The 8,882-nt window shown below is 44.6% G+C and overlaps 1 protein-coding gene across 6 annotated transcripts in view; it reads left to right on the top strand.

Annotated features, from left to right (window-relative positions):
* The window catches only part of ADD3 (adducin 3), a 129,519-nt gene continuing 126,023 nt past the window's right edge, over positions 5,387–8,882 (top strand). For 3 of the 6 annotated variants that reach the window (XM_005698461.3, XM_005698462.3, XM_013975263.2), the window contains exon 1: positions 5,387–5,672. The gene's annotated coding sequence lies outside the window, so the exon portion shown is untranslated. Of the gene's footprint in view, positions 5,673–7,559; positions 7,851–8,882 lie in introns of those variants that run through there. The other 3 variants (XM_018041404.1, XM_018041403.1, XM_018041405.1) reach the window with 3 other exon arrangements.

The following is an 8,882-nucleotide window of genomic DNA, read 5'->3' as shown; positions in this document are numbered from 1 at the left end:
GAAAATAATAATAGTCCTTATCTTTAAGGATTATTGTGGATATGAAATGAAGTAATGCATATAAAGTATTTAGCACTGGCACACTATCAGTGCTGGAAGTAATACTTCCAGCTCTTGTTAAACTACTAGTTCATATTACCCTACCAAGCATACTAAAACACTGGACAAGAAGAACCACCTGGAAACTCATTTTTGAACAAAGAGAGAAGGAATGAACATATATATGAGTTCCATTACGGGTCAGGCTCTAGAATAGAAACTCTGCCTGTGTTATGTCAATCCTCACAACAACATGGTCAAATAGGAATAATTTTACAGATGAGGACTAGGATCTAGAGAGATTAAAAGTTTTGCCCAAGTTTACAGTGTAGAAAGAGTGGAGCCAGGGTTAGTCCTTCTCTGAATTCTTCCCACATAATAAAAAAGGAGCCACCTGTGTTTCACTCATCCTGTCTCAGAGATTCTACCTTGTCTTGTTTCTGTAGGGTAGCAGTACTCAAATTTGGTGTACATGGGAATCACATGGGATGCTTATAAAATCCCTCAATCCAGGGCCACAGCCTAAAAGATTCTCATTCAAGGATAGAGTCCAAGAACCAGCATTTTAGGAAACACTCTAAGTCATTCTGTTGCACATAGTTTCAGATCACATTCTAGAAATAGTGTCATAAGGATTAAAACACCCAGTTTTGTTTTTAATTATTTATTTTAACTGGAGGCTAATTACTTTACAACATTGTAGTGGTTTTTGCCATACATTGATATGAATCAGCCATGGGTGCACATGTGTCCCCCATCCTTAACCCCCCATCCACCTCCCTCTCCATCCCCTCCCTCAGGGTTGTCCCAGAGCACTGGCTTTGAGTGCCCCATTTCATGCATCGAACTTGGACTGATTATCTGTTTCACATATGGTAATATACATGTTTCAATGCTATTCTCTCAAATCATCCCACCCTCGCCTTCTCCCACAGAGTCCAAAAGTCTGTTCTTTATATCTGTCTCTTTTGCTGTCTCACATATAGCGTCATTGTCACCATCTTTCTAAATTCCATATATATGCGTTACTATACTGTATTGGTGTTTTTCTTTCTGACTTACTTCACTCTATATAATAAGGCTCCTGTTTCATCTATCTCATTAGAACTGATTCAAATGTGTTATTTTTAATAGCTGAGTAATATTCCATTGTGTATATGTACCACAGCTTTCTTATCCATTCGTCTGCTGATGGACATCTAGGTTGCTTCCACATCCTGGCTATTATAAACAGTGCTGCGATGAACACTGGGGTACACGTGTCTCTTTCAATTCTGGTTTCCTCGGTAAAATACCCAGTTTTAAGATCATGTAATTCAGATATATACATTAAAGACTGGTCCCGAAATCTTAAGGCATGTGATGATAATAAACAATGTATTTTAGGTTTAACATATCAATTGCATATTTTGCGCTAATTTAAAAAAACTATTTATTTTTGGCTGTGCTGGGTCTTTGTTGCTGCACGGGTGGTGGCTACTCTTGGTTGCAGTACCTGGGCTTCTCGTTGCAGTGGCTTCTCTTGTTGCTGAGCACCAGCTCTAGGATGCATGGACTTCAGTAGTTGCAGTTCCCAGGCTTGAGCATAAGTTCAATAGTTGTGGCACAAGGGCTTCATTGCTCTGAGACACGTGTGATCTTCCCAGACCAGGGATGGAACCCATGTCTCCTTCATTGGAAGGCAGATTCTTTACCACTGAACCACCAGGGAAGCCCATATTTTGTATTCATTTTGTGTTCTCTACACAGAAACTGATAAGTTGACTTTTTGCGTAGGATGATTTTTTTTAACCTAACTATGTATGAGGCTCTTATTGGAATATCTTATTTACAGTAGCTGTTTATTAGTTTTTTTGTGTATTAGCAGTTATTTGTTTAGCCATTGTGTGTTAGCAGTTATTTGTTTAGCCATGATGACTCCCTGGTAGCTCAGTTGGTAAAGAATCTGCCTGCAATGCAGGAGACCAGGGTTCAATCCTTGGGTAGGGAAGATCCCCTGGAGAAGGAAATGTCAACCCACTCCAGTATTCTTGCCTGGAAAATCTCATGGACAGAGGAGCCTGGCAGGCTACAGTCCATGAGGTCTCAAGTGTCAGACACAACTTAGCAACTAGCCGCATGATAATCTTAAAAGACTCATCAAGTGGAGAATGAATAAATGACAATAAATACCTTTTGGGGAAAAAGAGAAGACTCTGAGGGTGATATTTTATAAACGTTACTGAGATGTATCAGGCCTGGTTACTTAAATAGTTGTATAAGAGACTGTCAGGCATTTAACTGAGGCAATTCCTTTAAAATAAACCATATGGTCACATAGCGCTATTAAAATATGTTGATACATCCTTGAGTATCACTCTGATTATGTCTCCTTGGGGAGTGGGGAACTCATTAGCATGAGTTCCATGTCAGTCCTTCCCCCTCTGTTCCCCAAATACTTTCCACACTCACTTGGCACAAAGGGGTGATCAAAACATACGTAGCATGGCCAAGTTTCCAAATGAATAGTTCATCTAACCCCACTGAGAGAATATATGACATTAAGAAGTATGAAAAGACTGTTGTGCTTCTCTGAGTTTACTTTTCTGTCTGAGAGCTTCAAAAATGTAAATTTGGGGGGAAATGATGGTGGAGGGCTCTCTATACAAATTCTTAGCTCTTCATTTTACAGATGCTATTTCCCAGCCCAAGGGAAAAGCATCAAAGCTGAGAAGTTGTTAAACTGGGAGCAGCAGGGTGCATACGTGTGTGTGTGTGTGTGTGTGTGTGTGTGTGTGTGCGTGCGGGGAGAGATAAACCTGTTTGCTTTCTGAACTAGTAAAGTAGTAAAACAGGTTGTTTAGGGTAAAGTCCCTTGAACTAGATAATTGATTTTAAATACATCTGCCTATAATAACACCTTTTCTTTACAAAGTGCTTTGAAAAGTTCAAAGCATTTTTTCTTTTATTATCATTTGAACTCTATAACCACCCTATGAAGTAGGGACTGCAGGTCTTATCATCCGCCACCACCATTTAAAAGATGGCTCAACTTGACATCAGCACAAGCATGTCCAGAAACTTGTCTGAGGTCACATAACCAGTTGGTTTCACAACTAGAACTAGAGCACTGGAATTCTGAAACTTAATCCTCTGTTCTCTTGGCAGAGAGTGTCTTGGCTACTGCTTGATCTACCCCGAGTTCATGCGGTGATTTGTGGCTACAATTTAATTGGAGAATACAAATCAGGCATGCCTAAAAAGCTCTACAGAAAGGAGATTGTTTCTCTTAGATCATGACTGTGTTAGAGAAAAAGGAGGTAGAGAATGGAGTCAGTTGTTTTAGACAATGCAAATTACAAACATACAAAAACACTTTGTAATCAGTTTCTGGATATTTTGGGGGGCTATTCATTTCATTAATTTGTGTATTCCTTTTTTAAAGTATCTATTAAGTGCCTTTATATAAGAGACTATGCTCAGTACTTTGGGGAAGATACAAAGAAATGCATTTAATTTTGAGGGGTTGCTTTGAATTATACAAATAACAGCCATTTTATTCATTGTCCATTAGCACCTGATAGACGAACTGCCTTCCTTGCAGAAGAGCAAGATAAAAAGAGATGAAGAAACTGGGCAATATTTGTGTTAATATTTACACACATTATGAGCACTTGTTTGATATGTCTTTAGTTTATACTACATGAACACAAAATGAGTGAAAGACTTTTGTTGTTGTGACAGGTCTTGCTCAGGCCCCAGTGTGGGTCTGTGAAACAGTGTGTATGTTGATACATGTTGTTTATTTGCTGTGTGTGAAGGCGCTTCCCTGGTGGTTCAGATGGTAAAGAATCTGCCTGTAGTGTAAGAGACCCAGGTTTGATCCCTGGGTCAGGAAGATCCCCTGGAGAATTCTTGACTGGAGAATTCCATGGACAGAGGATCCTCATGGGATACAGTCCATGGGGTAGTGTATGTGAAGAGTAGAGACTGAGTTAACTTCCCTGAGCCCCCATTTTGCTTCTCTGGGTTTCCATTTTTCCCACTTGTGAAATTATAGGGTTGGAGTCGATGAGCTCTAAACTCTGTTCCAACTCTACCATCTGATGATGTACCAGTTCTTTTTAATGATGTTCCAACTGGTATTAAACATATATTTTGTATTCCAGTCAGTCAGTATTTTTAGCAATATTGTAGGATTCTGCTGCAGGAAAATTGGTCATAATTGGGTACACAATCATAAGTCAGATAAAATTAAGTTTTTTCACTTTACAAAAACAACATGTGATTTGCAAAATAGTTTTGGAATAGTTGTAAATAATAAGCTCTGCTTACACATTTAAAATAAAGACATTTTTAATCCAAGTTTTCAGGAGAAGCAGAGTGTAGAGTGAAATATACATGCATCAAATAACAAAAATATAAATGTTTGTCATAAAAATCATAGCATTTTGGAATACTAAAGGAAAATTCAATGCAACATCCTTATTTTAAAAACTAGGGGACGATTGAACAAAAAAGTTTACTTACCTGCTCAAGATCACTGGTAGTTAACAAACGTTAACAAAAGCTGTGTAAAAACATCAATCGCAGAATATTTTCCATATTTTTCTCTATTCATATTGTGGGACCACACCTCCTTATTTACCACTGAAGAAAAAAAATTTCAGATGTTCAGTGCTTAAACTGAGGAATATTATTTGAGATAAAAATTAAAGTTATAAAGCAGACTCATTTTCCTCCTTTGTGGACACACCACATTCTAATAGTGTAAATAGTAAATTTGGATGCATTTAAAGTAATCTACCTATGAGTTCCTTAATTTTGCTGAACTTTGAATTGCCACTGAAATAGCATAATAGCAAGCTATTATTTTCTTAAATTAGTTTAGATTTTTATTGTTTTTTCTATAAATAATACTATAATTTTTACAAGTACAGATTGATCTGGCAATAGTATATTTTCTTTTCTTTTTTTTAATTGAAGTACAGTTGATTTACAATATTTTCTAATACTGATATTCACTGAAATAGCAGATATGCTTTTATTAGTAAGACTTGACTCTTGTTTCCAATTGTGTGTTTTATTATTCTTTTCGTGTTCTTGTATTAAATATGAAATAACCTCCCTTTGTAGAGTTATCAGTTTAAAGCAATGATTCGAAATTAATTATTAACACAAAGTACTAGTCAGTTTCAAGGCACATCACTTTATTTCTGCCATGGACCCCAGAGCTTGAAGTTAGCAGGGCTCTTTAAAACCAATGCTTCTAGCATTTCATTGACTCACACTAAATCGGTCCCTCGATCACCCAGTTAATTTTAACCTTGACCTCCCACAGCTGTACGGCCATACTCAGTCCAAAAAAACTCCCTGCTTCCACCCTTTCAGCCTCTCATGAAGAAATAGCGGAGAGGAAAAACACTACCCATTCCTTTAAGAAAGATTCCGCCTCCTCTCTCATAAGCAAGCGCCTAATGGTAATCGTGGAGTCTCTACCAGAGTCACACACTTTACTACTCGGCGTTGGGAGAAGCTGCCGCTGCCGCCGGTCTGAGGCTGCAGTGGGTTTCTGTGCAGCACTGCAGAATCCACACCTAGAAGACACGCACGTCTACTGCCCTGGACACAAGAAAGCCTTGCATCCTAAGCGGGTAAGCAAATCTTTTATCCATTTTGTCCAGAAACTGTGGGAAATGGAGTGATCACGGGAAGGATTGCTCATCAGACATGCTTAAAATGGATTATGTTAATTTGTCTTCCTTTGGGGCTGGAGGGGGGGGGGCTCTAGATCTCTGACAGGCAAACGTCCTGTGCAGTGGAGACTATTGTCTGATATGTACCCCTAATACACTTTTGGGGGGCTATTCATAAACCGGCTAACCTTGATGCGTGCCAAGCTTTTTTTTTCATTTTTTGCTTTCTAAATGCAAGAAAACATCTAGCCACTCCCAATATCTCTCTCAAATACTGCAGATATTTTAAAATGCCAAATAAAATGACACGCTAAGCATTTTCTAAATATTTTCTCCCCAAAGCCAGGAAACCTTCCCCACCATCCTTTAGGGGTATTTAAAAACCATGAGGCATGGTTAGATTTTGAGCATATGGGAGATGGTGGTAGACTAAAATTTCTATAGCTTTGGTCCAGTGGAGAGAGAAAGCGAGGATAAATGAATCACAGTTTGTGCCAAGACAAGATTCATTTTCCACACTTCATATGTGGGAAGAGGAAACTACATTTTAATTAGCACATTTTTAGGGAAGAAGGAGGGGATGAAGATGAGGGGGATGGCACGAACTATTTGAGGGGGAAGAGAAGAGTCTGCAGAGGAGGAAGGAAATGAAGTGGACTGTCGCCAATGCCTTGGAAACGAAGGGAGATAAGGGTGGGGAATGAAGTTTGCTGTTGTGTGTTAGGGTGGGGTTGACCCAAGAGACCGTGAATAACCAGAATGTCGCTCAGAGGGTGGGCTTGGGAGTGGATTTGTGCCCGTGCAGGACACGTATGCGGGAGGGGTGTGCAAGTCGTGGGTGGGAGAGTAAGGTGTGCGTTGCTGGGAGGTCCATTTCTAGGGTAGGTCTTGTCTGGGCAGCGGGGGGTGGGTGGCCCAGTGTCACCTGTGGATAGATCCACATCCCTACAAAGTTTACCGGGCCCCGAGTTCATTTTCAAGGCTGGCAGTGCCTTGACTTTTTACCTCCAAGAGATGAGCTCTCATAAGGTCTCAAGGCCAGGGGCCAAATTCGGGGTGAAGACCCTTGAGGCGTACAAGTGGCGCTGATAAGAGAGCCCCTGCCCCTCTGTGGAGATGAGTAGCAGGAAAGAGGCGCCCCCATAGGCAACTATGCTGAGAACACCCAGGCCCCTCCAGTGAGGGGTGTGCGGAGGTTGAACCTTAGCAGTGGCCTCCAGCTGAAGACCCAACAGCCAGTGTAGGCGGCCGAGGTTGACTCTGAAAGCTGTGGCTCAACCTCAGGAGTGTGGCCGGCGGTGGGGGGAGGGGGGCGCCTTGCTCAGGTTTGGGCGGGCGGCATTTCCAAGGCGCCCTTCCTATCTCTCGTAGTCGAGCTTCCGTCGGGGTCTTTTACTCCTCCGACCCTCCCGCAAGGCACGCAACGGATCGAAGCTGTAGAGCTGGAGGAGGACGCTGAAGAGATGCCAGACAGCTGCCCCGCACCAGGCCATCCCAGAGGCCAGGCCTGTAGGGCCCCGCGGCCGCGGCTTTAGGGACTTGGTGCGGGCGGGAGAGGAGGGGGCCGTAGGGGGCGGTACCTAGGCTCTGGAGGGGCCCGAGGGGCCGCGTTGGGGGCGGGGCCTTGAGGAGGCGGGGTCAGGAACATCCTGTGATTCCGAGGGGCGGAGCCAGGACGCTCGGGGACCCGAGGGGTGGGACCAGGGGCGTTCGGGGGCCGCGAGGGGCGGGCTTGTGGGGGTGGAGCCAGAGGAGCCTGGGGGCCTTAAGGGCGGAGCCTTAGGGGCGGGGCCAGGGGACGCCCGAGGGGCTCTCTTCCAGTCCCGCCAGAGCGTGAGCCGCCTGCCGGTAACGGTCGCGGGGGCGCGGGGCGGGAGGGGAAAGAGAGGGGTTTAAATTGTATTTTTAAAAACGGAGAGCGAGAGCTAGAAGCATCGCGACCCAGGTGTCGCCGCTTCCTGCCTCTCAGGGCTCGGCGCCCAGGTCCCTCCCTCCTCACGCCCCCTCCCCTTCTGCCCTCCCCTCTGGAGCCGTGCGGCGCTTAAGAGGCGGCGGTGGAGGATCGCGCGGCCGCTGCAGTCCCGGCGGCCGCGGAGAAGGAGGGAGGGAAGCACAAAGCCGGCTGCGCGCTACGAGGTAATCCTGAGCGGAGAGAAGGCGCGGCCTTTCCGCCGCTTCTCGCGGCGGGGACGGCAGGCGCCAGCGCGGGCTGGGCTGCGGGGACCCTTCCAAGGGGGTCGCGCGGGGGTGGGATTGCGGCGACTTGCAGGGCCGAGGGGCCTTTCCTATTGGCTGCCCCTGCGGCCTCAGGTGAACCCTTCTCCCTCCGGGACTGGAACGGGAGCCTTGGGCGAGGAAGGTGGACCTGTAGGGGAGGATCTCCGGGCGCCGCGGGGGTGGGCCCGAGTCTTTCGGGCGTCCTCTGATTTCTCTCAGAGGACGGGGAGTTCTAAAAACCAAGAACTGGCCGAAGCTTCGGGATCTGAGGGACCTTAAGCTCTGAAGGTGCGCTCCAGGAGGGTTGGGAGGTTCCCGCGCTTGGAAAAAGGTGGAGGTAAGGGAGGAAGTGTTGGTTTGTTTTCCTCCTTAAAAAAAAAAAACAAACTTCTGTTACCAAGTTGAAGTCTTCAACCAAACCTTTCTCCTGTAATCTGTGTCCCCATCCCCCCGACACACACCCCACCCACCCCACCCCTGCAAATGTATACATGTTAGGTTGTGCTTCCTGCTCGGGGTGACAGGCAAGAGTTGGCTGCAGGTCCGGTTAGCTGGTGTTTGGGGGCGTCCAGGCTGTTTGGAAGTATGCCATTATAGCTGAGGCAAGACCACAGAGACAGGTAGAATAAGCTAGGCCTCTAGTAAAATAGCAAGAATGGCCTCAGGTAAACTTTTTGTTGGAGAGAGTTAATTGCAAGTAGGTGCCCGTTTAAAATGGGAGCGTGAGTAAAACCACTAATTTCTTTGGCACTTGTGCTGTTGTAATTGACCTGCTGGAGTGGTGTGGAGAGAAATGGAATTTAAATCAACCAAGAGGCTTTGAGTGGGGATTTATATGCAAGTTTGGTGAGGGAGTTGATAAGATTTGGGAGGGTAGAAATCAGCTCCATTTGAAAGGTGCGTGAACTTCTTATGACACTTTAGATGTAGTAGTATGAAATGGTTGCTTTT

Source organism: Capra hircus, chromosome 26 (assembly GCF_001704415.2).
Source record: "Capra hircus breed San Clemente chromosome 26, ASM170441v1, whole genome shotgun sequence".
NCBI lineage: Eukaryota > Metazoa > Chordata > Mammalia > Artiodactyla > Bovidae > Capra > Capra hircus.
The sequence above is the reverse complement of the archived record's forward strand: the minus strand, read 5'-3'. Positions and strand labels throughout refer to the sequence as shown.